This window comes from Triticum urartu, chromosome 2 (assembly GCF_003073215.2).
Source record: "Triticum urartu cultivar G1812 chromosome 2, Tu2.1, whole genome shotgun sequence".
Taxonomy (NCBI): domain Eukaryota; kingdom Viridiplantae; phylum Streptophyta; class Magnoliopsida; order Poales; family Poaceae; genus Triticum; species Triticum urartu.
This window is the reverse complement of record NC_053023.1, coordinates 726,085,846-726,101,364: the sequence shown is the minus strand read 5'-3', so window position 1 is coordinate 726,101,364 and position 15,519 is coordinate 726,085,846. Positions and strand designations below refer to the sequence as shown.

Here is a 15,519-nt window from a genome sequence, read left to right as displayed (position 1 = left end):
GCCTACCTCTGCTACTCTGCCCTGTGGGGCCTATTGGGCTTGCGGGCCTGCATCCTGGCCCAACAACAGGTTGGCTTTCTAGTCGTATGCAGGCCGCTGTGGCCCGGTAGGTGGGCTTTTTTCATTTAGTTTTTTCTTTTCTGCTTTATTTATTTTGTTTTATTTATTTTTAGTTGTTTTTTGTTGTATTTAGAGTTTTTTTGTGAATATTTTTGATAGTTTTTAGAAACTTTCAGTTAGTGCCGGTAGTTTTTAAATTTGAATAGTTTAAATTTTGAATTATTTGAAATTTGTGTGAATCACTAGTTTGTGAATAACTTAACTTTAAAAATACATTTTCCAGTGATTATTTTTTCTTATGTTTAATATTAGTGTGTTTTATCATTATATTTAATTTGGTAATGCTTAAGTTATTTAAAAAATGAAATGCCTTTGTAACGGATGAGTTTTCGTCCGAAACCCTGATACTTCGAAACAGATTGTCCATTTTGTACACGAAGTGCATCCAGTTTTTGCGGTAACCCTCTCTACTTTTTTGCACATGCTATGTGGGTGAAATTATGATACCATGCCAACTTTCATCCTTTTCTGAGTTCATTTGAAATGCTTTTCAATTTCAGGGTCATTTAGCTGGAAAAAAATCAGTAAATGCATGAAAGAATTTGCTTGCACATAAAATTTCTTCGCGTTTCAAATGCCAAAACACATAACTAGCTACCCTAACTATTACAGAGATTCCCTCCTGGGTGTGAAACACAGAAGAAAGTGATGATAGTTAAGCCGATCACATCCCAGATCTTTGGGTGTGAAACTTTTTCTTCGCGTGTGTCCCTTTGCATCGTAGCCATGGAAAATCTTCATCATTTAACGGGATGCTCGGGTCAATATTCACTGTGAATGGAGCAATTTCATCAAACTTTTCATAATCTTCTGACTTGTCTGTCTTGTCATCCACTCCCATGATGTTTCTCTTCCCAGAAAGAACTATGTGCCGCTTTGGCTCATCGTACGATGCATTCGCTTCCTTATCTTTTCTTTTTCTTGGCTTGGTAGACATGTCCTTCACATAGAAAACCTGTGCCACATCATTGGCTAGGACGAATGGTTCGTCTGCATACGCAAGATTGTTGAGATCCACTGTTGTCATTCCGTACTGTGGGTCTTCCGTTACCCCGCCTCGTGTCATATTGACCCATTTGCACCGAAACAAAGGGACCTTCAAACCACGTCGATAGTCAAGTTCCCATATGTCCTGTATATAACCATAATATGTTTCCTTTCCCGTCTTGGTTTCTGCATCAAAGCGGACACCACTATTTTGGTTGGTGCTCTTCTTATCTTGGGCGATCGTGTAAAATGTATTACCATTTATCTCGTACCCTTTGTCTTGTCACCTACGCAATTCGGGTACAACAATTTTTTGTGATCCTCTAACATGCGCTGCAACTTCTTCTTCTCCAAATCACTTGCGCAGTTTCTCTTTGCATCGGCAATGGCCCGACCTAGATCATCAACGGGCTCATCGGATGCCTCTTCTTCAGCTTCTTCCCGCATTGCCGGCTCAGCTTCTTCCTGCATTACCGGCTCAGCTTCTTCCCCCATTGTTGTATCATCGTATTCAGGGAACCCATGGCCAGGATAGCTGTCGTCGTCCTCTTCTTCTTCATTGTCTTCCATCATAACCCCTCTTTCTCCGTGCTTGGTCCAAACATTATAATGGGGCATGAAACCGGACTTAAACAGGTGGACGTGAATGGTTCTTGACGTAGAGTAATTGTTACCATTCTTACAGCGAGCACATGGACAAGGCATAAAACCATCTGCCCGCTTGTTTGCCTCAGCCGCAAGCAGAAAAGTATGCACGCCCTCAACGAACTGGGGAGAGCATCGGTCATCGTACATCCATTGCCGGCTCATCTTCATTACACAACACCGAATAGACCAAATTAATACAAGTTCATACAATTAATACAACACTTAAATGCAACAAACAAATAACTCTCTAGCTAAAGCATTTAAATGCAATAACAAATACGATCAAGATCGCAACTAAGGTAACAATGGATCCAACAGCATAATGATACCAAGCCTCACTATCAATGGCATATTTTCTAATCTTTCTAATCTTCAAGCGCATTTTCTCCATCTTGATCTTGTGATCATCGACGACATCGGCAACATGCAACTCCAATTCCATCTTCTCCCCCTCAATTCTTTTCAATTTTTCTTTCAAGTACTCGTTTTCTCTTTCAACTAAATTTAACCTCTCGGCAATAGGGTCGGTTGGAATTTCCGGTTCACATACCTCCTAGAAAAAATTTCTATGTCAACTTGATGGGCATAATTTGTCATAAACACGAAATGCAACTAGTTTTAAAAGAGAATATACATACCACATCCGAATCATAACAAGGACTAGGGCCGACGGGGACGGATATCAAAACCATGGCACTATATGTATAACAAACAACGTACGGGTAAGATAATTATACGAGTAACTATATATCCAAATCACACAAACATCAATTTTTATATAAAATTTCATGAACAAGAGGCTCACCACAAGGTGGTGCCGGCGACGGGACGGCGGGCGATCGACGGTGGCTACGATGGAGATTTAGAAGGCACTAAGTAAACCACACCTACATATACAAACTAAGTGTTATTTTTGACCTCAAATTGCATATAAATCAAATACTAGCACATATATATATATATATCCTCCCAAATTACTAAACTCACAAATTAATCACTATATAAACCAATGCAAGAGCTAATCTAGCAATGAAAGATGAAAGGACAAAGTTGCTAACCTTTGTGATCATTTGAATGGATGAGGGCCTTCAAATCTTGACAAATTTTGGGCAAATTTTGTGATGAACTCGAGAGGAAGAAGGGAAGAACAGAGGAGAGGGAGAGGGAAAAGGGGGGAGAACAGAGTGCTGGTGGACGAAGGGTTTATATAGGACGACCTTTAGTACCGGTTCGTGACACGAACCGGTACTAAAGGGGCTGGCCCCAGTCTGACAACATCCTGCCACCACTCTCATTAGTACCGGTTCGTGGCACGAACCGGTGCTAAAGGTTCGCCACGAATCGGTACTAATGAAAGCGGCCCGGCTAGCCGTTGGAACCGGCACTAATGTATACATTAGTGCCGGCTCAAATACAAACCGGCACTAATGTGCTTCACGTTTGACCCTTTTTCTACTAGTGTATGCAACAAGCCTTTCTCTATAAAGTTTGAATTATATACATTGTAGATTCCAAAGGGGGTCAGGTTTTATATCTTTTTTCTAATATAGACCGGCTTCGGTATTTTGCATGGTTTATCCTGTAATTTATGAATCAGTATTTTCCATAAAGCTCCCCTTTGGACTGTGGTTTTGTTCTGCTGCTGCTGTGTTGCATTAGTTGCCCAACAACAATAATTAAGATTTGTCATATGTTTTCATTCTGATATTTTTTAAGTTGTTGATGGTCATACTTCATGTGCTTTGATGAGGAATTCACTTAGCAAATGATATCTTTGCAACTTGAAAGTATATGTGCACATGAATAATTTCATGTCATGATATGACCCTTTAGGTCCTTATCTGATTTATTTACATACCCTCATCCTTTAGGTGAATTGGAAGATGTTTTGACAAGTTAAAATGGTGGATCCTGTGCTAGCTGACTGGTCAATCTTTTCATTTGCTGGGAGCTGAAAGTTGTATTTCCAAACTAACAGAGGATGAACCATGGTTCTCAGGTATCATATGCTCATTCACATAAGATTTGATTGATTATTAAAGAATAAACAGGTTAAATAGTGTTTGCTTTGACTGTAAATTTTCTCTCTTATCATTCGTGAATTTTAGCTATTGTTTCTTATTGATCCATCTTTTCTTCCCGATAGGTAATATCAGAATCGTCGAGTCCTGCCGATCACATGAGATCACTAATCTTATTTTGGTGCACGGTCAGGCTGATGGTTTGATTGTTATCTACCGTTAGGTACAACTACATACTTTGGGTTACTCAATGTGGTAAATGCCCCTTAATGTTTTATTCATGACAAGCAAAGGCAGTGCACAGCAGAGACAACATTCTTGGTGGCAACTTGTGGTTCCATTTTTGGCACGTAACATGACATGGTAGTGTTCTATGGACCACTTTGCATATTTTTTGTCTTCACTTTCTTGGATGGTTATTCATTAGTCGGTGTCATCGGTCATAGCTTCACATTGTCGATGTTCAGCTTATTTTTCAAACCTCTGTGGAAGTTGCCACCTGACACATCTAGCTAAGCATTTAAGTGACGTGAATTAGATGAATTTTCATTTTCATGTGACCTATTGAGATACTTTCAGTGCTAAGCCTGTGAAAGGGGTGCTCAATGTTGCTTGCTCTTTGGATGTAAACTGAAATGTTCAAATATGAACATAGTCAATAATTCAACTTTCTTGTAGTTCAGTCGTGACCCTATAAGTTGCACTTTACTGTTAAACTGTGTTGAGCACAATGAGATGAGATGCACGAAAGGTGAAAAAAGATGATTGCTAGCATTTATAGAATATACTACTAAATATTTGGCCTTCCATTGATGTTTTCCCCTTTGCGTTTGTTGCCTTCCCTATGATATTTTTGTTGGTTTATCGCCTCCTTTTGGATTGATCAGTTCATGTCGGATCAATCTGGTCCAAGAATTTCGTATTTGACGAGAACAATTCATATCAATGGTTGGATTAAACAGTATGTATCTCATGTGTGGCTGGACACTAATTTTAAGCATGCTGTAGTCTCTTCCGCCATTTGACCTTATTGGTTCTATATTCAGGAAACCGAACAATGGCTATCTGATGGTTTCCTGCAATGGTGGTCTCAACCAGATGTGCGCCTTTGTAAGTACAGCTTGTGACAATCTCGATGCATCTATTGTGTTCTCTACATTTTTGAGCCATTGCTGCTGTTGAAATACTAAAACTGAACGTACACGTTGCACTGTTAAATCAGATATGCGATATGGTGACAGTTGCAAGATACTTGAATGTCACATGCATTGTGCCGGAGTTGGATAAAACTTCATTTTGGGCTGATCCTAGGTCAGTATTTCTTTCTGCAGTGACTGCAATTCTTAACAATTCACTTAAGGACTTCCTTTATCTTATCATTTTCTATTGCTTTGCCTAAAGTGAGTTCCGAGATATATTTGATGTGGACTACTCCATAGCATCATTGAGAGATGAGGTCTGCATACTGAAAGAGATGATTCCAAGGCTGAAAAGGAGAGTTGAACAGGGATATCTTCGCTCCGTGCCTCCGTGCAGTTCGTCCAATATATCCTATTACAATATTCAGGTTTCTTTCCATCTCTCCATTTCTCATGATGTATCTAAATCATATGCATGCCCAGGTAAAGATTGTATAGGTAGTAATTGGGAAAACAGATTTTACCAATGATAAATAAGTACAAGGTCTTTTATTTGAATAAAACAAATGCTTGACTTGCAAATAATGGCCTACCCATGAAGATTCAGAAATAGAGGTACCGTGTAAATTTTGATGGGTTGAGATTTACCTCTTGAAGAGTTGGGCAGGCGTGTGGTTCAAATTCTTTGTCAGAATGGACCCTTTGTGGTTCTCCATTTGTGAAATGAGATGGACATGCTTGCCTTCTAACTGTACACATGGTCGGAGCAACGGCTGAGAAGCTCAAAAGGATGAGGTATTGCATCCCATCTAAATTTTCTCAAGATGTTTTAGACCTAATTTGGAAGATACGCTTACCCAAGTAGTAGGTGGATCAAGGGTACGCTGGTCTCGTTGGGCCTCAAGTAGCAGATGGATCAAGGGACTGAAGGTGACCTTCTCATCCTAATCTCTTTTTTATCGCTTGCTCCTATGAGTCATATCCCAGTCCTCCTCAATGTCTTAATCTTCTTCAGAAGAGAATGCTGCCGCTGCTCCACTCGGAGAAGAGAGCCGTCGCGCCATCGATGGGAGGAGGCTAGGCTGAGCGCGCCGTCGCCACCAGCGGTGCCCTGGGCGATCTGCTAACGTCTCGGTTCTTGCTATTGCAGGTTGTTCACATGCCCGTGCTGCTAGCCTTGTCATCGGTGTCCGGTGGGCCGAATCAATCGTGTGCCCGCCTTTTCTTATTTGGAAAGAATACATCTTTTGTGATGCAGTTGCTGGAGATTAAATGTTTGGGCTGATGCTTCATTCTTTTTTTTGCGCAGAAACATAGGGTTTATTACTCCAAAGTTACAGGTTTACAATCCTCAGCGATAAGCACGCTGACACACGGTGGAGAGCATCTCAGCCAACATGCTGTGCTATCCCCACATCTACCATAATTCGCTGACGAATCTGCAACCCTGTTTTGCTCTCTATGAATTTTAACTAGAATAACAACCCTATCCTTCAAGTACCCCTTAACAGTTCTAACCAGATGACCATGCATGGACCTATCCAACGAGTCATCCGACAGTGCCTTGAGTGCTAAGGAGCAATCCGACTGCAAAAGAATATTAGCCGAAGAGTGCTCGGCCGCCAACTTGAGTCCCTCTGCCATAGCTTGTAGTTCGGCCTCAAGGGCTTCGTTACAATTGAAAATTTTACGATACGCAGTGAAGATCACCCCACCTTTATCATCTCTCAATATCATGCCGGAACCCGCCGAACCATCTGAGCCATTATAAGACCCATCCACTGATAATGCTAATATGCCCGCAGGAGGTCTTGGCCACCGCTTTGGTATTGTATTAGGCTGCGGTTGCTCTTGAGTCCCCGGTGGGTTCAACATTAACGGGGCTTTACCCTTGATGATTTCTTCCACTGACAGGGAAATCTAGCTGTAGGAATTGTAGTAGCTGACCAAGAAGGAGCACGAAACCTCCAGGGGAGGAATAGATTTACCGTGCTCTAATTCATTGCGGAGGTGCCAGCTGCGCCACAATACCATGATGATTCTGCTTCTAAGTTGCTCCTGTATGTTTGCTAGGAGGTCAAAGATCCATTCCCTTCCTGTATATAAGATATCTTTCCTATATGGTAACGGCCAATGAGTGCACATGGCGTCCCACAGCAATGCCGAATTGGCACACACCAGCAGAGCTTCATTCTGTGCGTGAATCGTTTGGATTGCTACTGATTTCAATGTACTAAGGGAATCCCCAATGATTACTGGCGTTGTGCAAGTAGTATTCAGCAGTGTTTCTAGGAATCCTGTAAGATTTGCGTAAGAGACATGCATAAGGAAGATTTATTTTCTTATAGATGTTAATGTATTTTGTCTTGAACTGCATTTTGGGGCCTGACGAATGAGCCCGAAATGCTTTTCCTACTTGCATTCTTTTTTAATGCTTGGCGTTCATTAGTAGTGTACAAACACGTTCTCAACTCGAACAGCTGGATTGGTACGCACACTCACGCCTCAGGAGGCGCGCCCCAGCCACTAGTTTTAAACTTTAAACATGTACTCCCTCCTTTCCGGTTTATAAGGCTTATCTCAAAAATTTAGTTTTTCCATTTTATAAGGCTCAATTTTGTTGTTCCCCATCACATGTTCAGACTTCAAGGTGCATTAAATCATCACATGCAAGTATTAAGAGAAAACTGACCAATGCATGCACTTTATGCATGCATGCATTGCAATTAATGCATTCGTAAACATAATTTTTTGAGGAAAACAAGAGCATTATTTGGGTGCTTTTGCAAACTACAAAAAATATTCCACCACTCATCATCTACCTTGGTTGGTGAGATTTTTGAATTGAGCCTTATAAACCGGAAAGGAGGGAGTAGAGCCTAACTAAATCAAACCTCCAACTCCCAATCTAGGTCGTTGGCACTCTGACCTTATCAATCCCGGTCTAAATCGAACCATGGAGCTGTTTGGTGCACGGGAAAGCGACGGTCTTGGGATTACGTCTCGCAAGTCCCTCTTTTGATGGGCCAGCCAGCATGAAAAATAGTCAAGATATTTTTTACGAATTGAAAAAATGTGCATGATATTGAAACATGTTCGCAAATCAGAAAAATTATTTGGAAATTAAAAATGTTCTTAAATATGAAAAAGGTTCAGGAGTTTGGAAAAATGTCCATGAACTTAAAAAATGTTCGCAAATCTGGAAACAAATTCAGAAACAAAAAATATTCTCAAATTTGAAAAATCTTCAGGAGTTTGGAAAAATATTCACGAACTCAAAAAATGTTTGCAAATTTGTAAAGGTTTCTTGCATTTGAAAAACAAAATCATGAACTCCAAATATATTTTGAATATTAAAAACTGTTCATGAATTTGAAAAAATATGACAAACTCAAAAAATGGGAAAAAATGTTCATGAACTCAAATTCTTGCAAATTTATATATTTTTCATGAATTTGAAAATCTTTTGCAAAGTTTAACAAATATCCACAAACTCGAAACATGTTCGCAAAGTCAAAAAATATTTGTGAATTTGAATTAGTTTTCTTGATTTTTAGAAAAAAATAACATTCACACGTTTGAAAGATGTTCACTGATTTTGAAAAAATGTTCAACATATATTTAAGAGGATTGACCCTCTATTGTAAAATGCTCACTGAATATTCAACAATATACATCAAAGTAGATACATAATGTTTTAAAAAGAAATCTGATAATAAAATAGAGAAAATAAAAAATAAAAAAAATAAAGAAAGAAAATAAATAAGTAAAAAAAATGCCTAAGGAAATTGTAAATTAAAAAGAAACAAAATGGATATAAAATCATAATAGAAATTACGGAAATGGAAAATCAAAAGAGAAAAAAAGAGTTACTAGCACGAGTAGAAAAAAGAACCACGGAAACAAGCTTAAGTTTGCTATGCAAGTGAGCACGAATACAGAAAAATCAGTGGGCGGTCCGCACGAGACTAGAGGTAGAAGATAAATGTGACAGATGGGTCAAGCCAGTCAGTGAAAGTAGCAAGTTATCCCATTTTGGGAGAACTTTTTATGTGAAAAAAAGCTCTAGGGTACAACAACACAAGTCATTCTAATCCGTTTTAAGGTAAAATTGATGACTGCTATCATGTAGCTTCTTTGACACAGGAGAACCTCTAATTTCCAATGCTGAGCAGAGCGGGCATTTTGCCTCTTCAACCACTATTTTTTTCACTGTGATTGATCAAAATGATATAGGCTTTAATAACCACAATTTGCATAAAAACATGAGAACCACGACTAATCTTGCAAGGAAGACGTCATTCTTGAATCACTACAGAGGAGAATATTCAACCAACAAGAATGTCAAAATTTTGTGTGTAGACTGACGCACCTGATATTCGGGAAGGCGCCGATGGTACATGGTGTGTCATGTGGACGGATGCTATTGTTGATCTTTGTCTCATTGACAGAGGGTAGAATCTCTACCTGAGGTTGTCAAAATCAGAATTATTCGATATGTACAGATTATCCATTCCAGAGTAGACATCCGGGGAGACTATACATTTTCCCCCAAAATTCAACTACAATCCTATTTTGCAGAAAAAATCAACTTCAATCTTAATCCTTTTATTGTGGGTAAAATTTCAGAATTTCAAATTAGAAGTTACACTTACTTTTATGGTGCTTTTTACGGAGGGAAAATTATTCAGTGGAAAAGCTGAATTTCTTAAGGGTTTTTCTGGACGGGGAACAAGGATTAGATGACATAAATTGTGATAATGTACTCAAAAAATTAAATGATTCTAATTGATCTTTTCTCTCCAAAAGCAGATGGCAATAAAAGGTTTCCTACACTTCTAGTTGCCAGAACTCTACCTTTTGTGGTTACTATTCTTCTGATTGTCTTTATTATTTGGTGGAGAAGGAAACACAGAATTATAGGTAAATTATGCTCTGATAGCTCAATCTTGTTGTTATTTGCATCAAGGAACAATGGGAATACATGGTAAATGCAATGTTGTAAACTATGCAAGCTTGTTTTGTAGGTGTTATTCCTCAAAAATCTTACCATGGCGGTACCTTCAGTTAGTCTAGCAATCATAAAGGACCTCACTGGAAATTTCTCTAAAAGTAATATGATCGGGCAGGGTGGATTTGGTAATGTTTACAAGGTTCGTCGGTGTGGGCGCGCACGCGTTATCCTTCATGGAAAAGAAAACAATGGTTAAGACATTGACATAAAGAAAAGCATCCATTGGCAAATTTAATTTCTGACATCTCAAGTTCTAAAATCACCAGGGGCAGCTTCCCGAAGGAAGAACTATTGCTGTCAAGAGGCTTAAACAGTCAGCACTCACAACAAAAGGCAAGAATGATTTCGCGAGAGAAGTGGAAGTGATGGTTGGGCTCCGGCATGGCAGTCATGTTTGTCTCCTGATCACTTACTGTAACGAAGGCAAGGAGCGGATACTCATCTCCGAATACATGAAGAACAAGAGTCTGAACATCTACACATTTGGTGCTCCTTGATTACTAGAACAAAAAAATTCTCAAGTTCTCACGAAAAGTAAAATTTTGAATTCTTGTGTTTCAAACAGGACCGTACATATATTATGTACTAGATTGTCGTGTTTGGGTTATTTCGCACGCAAACGCATGCACTCCTACGACCAATCCCTCCCCCCCCCCCCCCCCCCCCCCCCAAATTCAACTTTTTCAACTAATCATAACCTTGACGACCTTAACATATTTTTTTTAATGGGTAGGATAAAATTCATATTTAGAAGGTTTTTAAAACCTGAAAAATCACACGTATAGATCATGTGGTTCATATGTGCGACGTTGGTAAAATATTATGTATTACCATTAGCAGTATGTGCACAAATTATATTAAATTAATTAAATAGGTTCCTTATTAATTATTTCACATGTCATAGATCTTTATATAATTTACGAAAACACTTACAGGTATATACTTCACATACAGCCCAGGCGTTTTACTTTTCTTTCAAGTGTCTTGTTTTTCAAATCAAGAGTGAAGTTTCAATCTACAAACCTGTTAGAGCACAGTGCTTTGAGATTTGATAGTTGTTTAAGGGCTTAAAGTGAGGCTCTTAACAATTTGGATGTTAAAATTTGAAGTAAAATAGGTGTTTTTGTTTTGTTTTTGGATATATAATTTGTTTATGCTATTTTTATTAGAGGCATCTAATCAAGTATATTTGATCCGCATAGGCACACCTAACCTTCGTGCTTCACTGGACTGGACTGAATTGTTACACGAGATCGCACATGGTGTTGTGTATCTACATGGAGGATCAGGTGAGTGTGTGATCCACAGTGACCTTAAACCCGGGAACATTCTTCTTGAATCACCGACTTGGGCACCGCTAAACTGTTTGTCGACAATTAAACAGGGCCTGATCAAGCAATTGTTATTTCTCCGTAAGTAATAAAATATATATGTATATGCACCACAAGATTTTTTGTGGACCCAACATACCTAACACGGTTGAGTTCCATGAAGGGGACATGCAGCTCCGGAGTATATGCGTGGAGGGGAGATGACGCTGAAGTGCGATGTCTATAGCTTTGGAGTAATTCTTCTAGAGACGCTTAGCGGGAACATGAACGGTAGCTTGCAAAGGCTCCTTTCTCAAGTTAGTCCAAGTAAATTATAAATTCATTGTTTCTTTGCAGGAGCATAGATGGTTCATATTAACATTTGTGTTGGAAGACTTACATTTATTTTATTTCTTGAGATGTACATACTCTGATAAAACTTGACAACTCTCTTTTTTTGGTAGGCTTGGGAACTATGGCAGTAAAACGGGATCATGGAACTTCTCAACACGGAAATTGTTCCGCTCCCTAAGTCCGAGCCTGAGATATTTTCCAAGCTAAAACGTTGTATCCAGATCGGACTCCTATGCGTCCAAGAAATGCCTGATGATAGGTCAGCCATGTCTGGAGTCGTGGCCATGTTTACGAGCGCAATGTCACATATCAATCAGCCGAGAAGGTCAATGTTAGACAGTGGAATAGCCATGCCTTCGAATTCGTCCCTTGAACGTGAGACCGATTTCTTGAACCCCACTACGACTGATATGACGTTGCCATCGGGTCAATCTAGCTTTTGTTGCCTAGCTAGCGACTAGTTTCTTTAACCTTGTAGGTAGGAATTCTGTACACACAACCTTTTGGTTGTGATGCTGGTAAATTATGGAGGTTGATGTTATTGAACATCTATGGAGGTTAGACTTGAGAAATATACTGAGTTTTTGTGTTTTTGAATTTAATATCCAGTTGTTGAAAGGGTAGATATTTATACTCGGGTGGGCTGTTGATGCTTATTAATGTGGTATTCACCAACATACAAATATAAGTGGTGTCATTCTTTGAAGTGTCGCGGGAGTTCATAAGAGATTATAATTCTTTTTTTTTCATCAAGATTTTTCTCGCAGGATGGTAGTTTAGAACCGAAGTAGTCATGTTAGTCAAATGGGCTATTCCCTGCAACCCAAGAGAGCATGGGGGTTTGATTGTTGAAGATTTAATTACAAAAAACCATTTTCTTCTGAGCAAATGGCTATTTTTAGTCTGAGACGGAGGGCCGACGGCAACGTGCTATGCTCACAGCACGTCCATGATGGATGCAGGGAAAAGAAGACTTTGACACCCCAAAGATTTAAATATAATTTTAATTTTCTGTATGAGTGTGTTTATAAGGATCTGGGATACTTAATATATGCCTTTGGGCCTTCTCTATCAAAAATAATGACGTGCAGAGTGCCAAGAAATAAAACACCGCCGCCATAAATTGAAAGAAAAGAAAAAAAATACCAAAGTCTCGTGGAAGGCAGTGGATTCACAAATTTGTCTGGTCTCGTGAAGGTTTCCCCCCTATCATTTTAGTTTTGCTCGTTCCAGGTAAACGATGGAGAGAATAGGTTGTTTTGGAAAGGTACTAGGCGAACAACCGCCGCTGAAAGTTCGATTCCTACTCGTTTTTAACGCCGCTCGACATAGCCAGATTTCTGTTCATGAGGCCTCGGGCGAGCTCCGAGCTAATATTGAGTTTGAGCCACCTGTTTGATGACTTGATGGCCTAAAGTTAGTGAGCGAAACACTTTATGGGCTAATTCAGCGGCTGTTCAGCTTATTGTTGGAAAGAAATTTAGACAAGATACAACAGTCTACCATATGTTTTTTTTTAAAAACCCTCATTAGTCTAGCACATTTTCAGCCACTTCGATGTACAGCACGCTTCCTACTAACAGGCAGGAGTATTCAGAATCCTCTGTTTCTACCGGTCCACTGAGCATTCAAACAGTCATCAAACATCCTGCAAAAAAAACAGTCATCAAACAACATGTGTTTAGGGTTGCATATCACGGGCAAGATTAATAATTCAGTCCCTCAAAAAAAGATTAATAATTCAGACTTCATAAAGTCTCAGTCGACTAAAAACGTCGACGAAGTCTCAATCGATGTTATATCTGTAAAATCTTACATTGAGATATGTGTAATTTGTTTTCTTCAGTTTTTTCGTTTTCTTTTTTGCATGTTATGTCACTTGACTGAGACTTGATTAAATCTCAGTCGATTAAGACCTAGGCGCACTCTTAATAATTTACGAAAGGAAAAGAGAACAAGTGTTCACTGATGATACAATACCATCCTAATTTGACATATGCACGCTTACATGCCCATGAACAAACTCGTATGCTCGCGACGGCCTGCGCCGCCCTCAGCAGCACCCTGCTCGCGTGCCTCAGGCTCATCGCTTTGAGGAAAATATCAAGGAAATGGATTGCCGCTTCTGAACCACGGTGGTGATGGGGGTCAGCTGCCACAGGTGTGGGGTTTATATGGGGGCAAAGGGCGGCACATACCGTGGACCGTGGTGACTAACAGGGCCGGGCCCACAGTTGTCCCAAACGTGCGGCCCGCACAGGGCCCATAATTTTGGGGGGGCCCAATTTTTTTATGCAGGCCTAGTATTTCAAAAATAATCCAGATCGAAGCCATACAGGGCCGCTGGGCGCTGAAGCTGGCCTTAGTGGAGGCCATCGAGCGCTCGTGCCTAGTGCTCGATCTAAACTCGATCGATGGAAACAGGATCTTCCGTGGAAAAAAAAACCTGAGATCGCATCGCAGCCTACGCCCTAGAGCAGTTGACCGGGAAGATGGAATCGGGAGCGTCTCCATCTGGCCATAACTGCAGTCGCGTCGGTGTCGGGCCGTCGGCGACCGGGCGATAACGCTACACCAAACCGAACCCTGCAGTCGCGTCGGGCCGTGGGGCATCGGCGATCCGGGCGATCAGCCGATCACGCTACACCAAACCAAACCCTGCAGGAAACGGATCGCCTTGGCCTCATCGGACCGGTCGGATTCAGGCTGCTGCCATGGTTGCCTTCTTGTTCGTTTCCTCTCCCAAGTTTCAGACTCGTCGGATCACCGACTCCAGCCTCCAGGTGCTTAGCGAGTCCTACTTTTCAATTAATTTTGATTCTTACTCCTAATTCCTAATTTCCCAATTAACTTTTGGCATGGATCGTCGTTTCGTGTCTTCGTTAGAGATCGGTTCTTACCTCCCCGGTTAAAGATCACACTCACATTTTATTCATCTTTGATATATGCTATTGTTCAATTGTATTTTATTCATCTTTCATATCTTGTGTTTTAATAATACATTTTTAAATCATCATGCGAAACATCAGTTTGGTTCCTCTAAGCGCAAGAGAACAGAAATAAAACAAAAATTAATTGATAAATCTTATAAAGGTGGAATGAACATATATGTTAGAAAAAAAGCACCGCCGTTGTCATCCGATAATCAGTCTGTTGATCCTTAGTTTTTTTTAGTGTGATAGGGCCCCGTTTTTTAGTTTCGCACAGAGTCCCGGATTTTGCCCGCCCGGCCCTGGTGACTAGTGCCGTGTAGTACGGTTGGGCTTCAAAACCATCAGATTACTGAGCCTGATGAATCGATTGGTTCTTCGTCGCATCGTCGACATGCCGGTGTTTTTCTCTTCCGGCGTGCGGTATTGGCCGTCCATGAGGCAGCGTTCCGTGTACTGGGTTCACAGTAACCGGTGGCCGGCGGTCGGTCACTTCTCACGTGTGGACGAAACTGAAACGGTCGTGCGTGCACACAGCTTGCTGGAGGGAGAGTGCGACGTATGGTTTTTGTTTCTCGCTTGTGGAGCACACAGGTAACGGGAATCTAATGTGCTACATAGATTTCGTCTTCTCTTCAGCTTAACCAGTACTCCATCCACCTGTACTCTCTTCGATTCATATCAATTGTTGCCAATTGAGTATCAGCGACAATTAATATGGATTAGAGTGAGTACTTTTTTCCAGGCCGGTGATCAGGTTTACAAAATTCGGACTGCCGTTTTCTATAGCATGGATGAACTGTACGAACAATTCCAAAAAAAAAGTATGAACCATACGAAGGCATCTGTAAATTCAGAGCGACCGTATGTACTGAAATCCTCCCGGATAGAGCTCCTTGAGCGCCTCCACCGTGCCCGCGCCCATGCTCATCGCCGCCGCCCAGGACGAGGCCGTCGCCTTGCCGCCGCCGCTCGCCATCTGACAAACTGTAGGAC

At 40.6% G+C, this 15,519-nt stretch overlaps 2 pseudogenes; both read left to right on the top strand.

Moving 5' to 3' along the window:
* The first annotated feature begins 3,736 nt into the window (after nt 1–3,736).
* LOC125538250 lies at nt 3,737–6,276 on the top strand (annotated as a pseudogene).
* A 798-nt stretch (nt 6,277–7,074) lies between these two features.
* On the top strand, nt 7,075–12,054 carry LOC125538248 (annotated as a pseudogene).
* The last annotated feature ends 3,465 nt before the right edge of the window (nt 12,055–15,519 follow it).